The 1,383-nt window shown below is 37.7% G+C and overlaps 1 non-coding gene across 1 annotated transcript; it reads right to left on the bottom strand.

Moving 5' to 3' along the window:
• Window positions 1–688: 688 nt before the first annotated feature.
• LOC129406193 (U6 spliceosomal RNA) lies at window positions 689–795 on the bottom strand. The gene has a single exon (XR_008630856.1). It is a non-coding gene; the product is annotated as a U6 spliceosomal RNA (small nuclear RNA).
• Window positions 796–1,383: the final 588 nt, after the last annotated feature.

The following is a 1,383-nucleotide window of genomic DNA, read 5'->3' as shown; positions in this document are numbered from 1 at the left end:
AGTTTATTTATTGTGTAACTAGATTATGCCTGACCCTCTTAATCATCTTAATCTTTAGGGTGATTTGTAGAAGTAAATAAAATGATATGCTACATGAATTATCCCCCCTACCTTTTCTTAATGTGTTCTGTTAGAGCAAACCAATTCTATAAGATGATATATGGGGGGGGGTCGTGGATTGATAGCACAGCGGTAAGGCATTTGCCTTTTACGCAGCCGACCCATGTTTGATTCCTCCGCTCCTCTCAGATAGCACGGCAAGCTACCAAGAGTATCAAGCCCGCCCTGCAGAGCCTGGCAAGCTACCCGTGGCGTATTCAATATGCCAAAAACAGTAACAATAAGTCTCACAATGAGAGACATTACTGGTGCCTGCTCAAGCAAATCGATGAGCCACGGGATGACAGTGACAGTGACAGTGATATATAAGGGGTGGGGGTTGCTGGGGCAGGGGCGGTGGGGGGATACTCCGGTATTCCTGGTTTGCCACATTTTCCTCTTCCGGGGTGCTCAGATCCAATTTTTCTACTTGTATTAAACTAGGGTGACTTTTCTTTTATTTTTTTATTTTTATTTTAAATTTTACTTTATTTTTACTGAATCATTGTGATATACAGTTACAAAGCTCTCATGTTTGAGCTTCAGTCATACAATTATCAAACACCCATCCTCCCACCAGTGCATATTTAAAAATATGGAACGCTTCACGAATTTGCGTGTCGTCCTTGCGCAGGGACCATGCTAATCTTCTATGTATTGTTCTAATCTTAGTATATGTGCTTCCGAAACGAGCACTAGGGTGACTTTTCAAACTCCATCTGGGGTAAACCTAAAATTGTATTCTTCCAATTTCTTTAGCAATAAGTAGCCTTTCCCCACCACTGTCTGGAAAACAACTGTGCCTCAACACCTCTCCTAAATACCCCCTCCAAACACCAAATTCTAGCATTCAGAAGACATTAAGGAATAAAACAACAAGGTTAAAAAATAAAATGATAAAAATAAAACATAATATTATAACAAATACAGATTTAAAACTTCTTAAATCCAAATGGAGAAAAGTTCAGAGTAAATGAAAATCTTTCCTACTCTCCACGGTGCCGAAGACATACACATAAATTCTCACTCAATATTCGATAGGAAAGAATAAAAGTAAATTGTATTATTCTTTCATCCAGAGATTTAGTCTGGTTCTTTTTTGAGTTTCTAATCAGGAGCACAATACATGCCTCTCTCTTTTTTATTATTGGAAACTCAATACGTGAGTTATGATAAAAGTATTTTTCCCCCATTTTAATACATGGTAGAGGAGATTGAGAGGAATAAAAGAAAAAAATGAGACTGTCTAATCATTTGTTACTGCTCAAATCAGTCATTTTACTT

The sequence above is a fragment of the Sorex araneus genome, chromosome 6 (genome assembly GCF_027595985.1).
Source record: "Sorex araneus isolate mSorAra2 chromosome 6, mSorAra2.pri, whole genome shotgun sequence".
NCBI lineage: Eukaryota > Metazoa > Chordata > Mammalia > Eulipotyphla > Soricidae > Sorex > Sorex araneus.
This window is presented reverse-complemented; position numbering and strand designations above follow the sequence as displayed.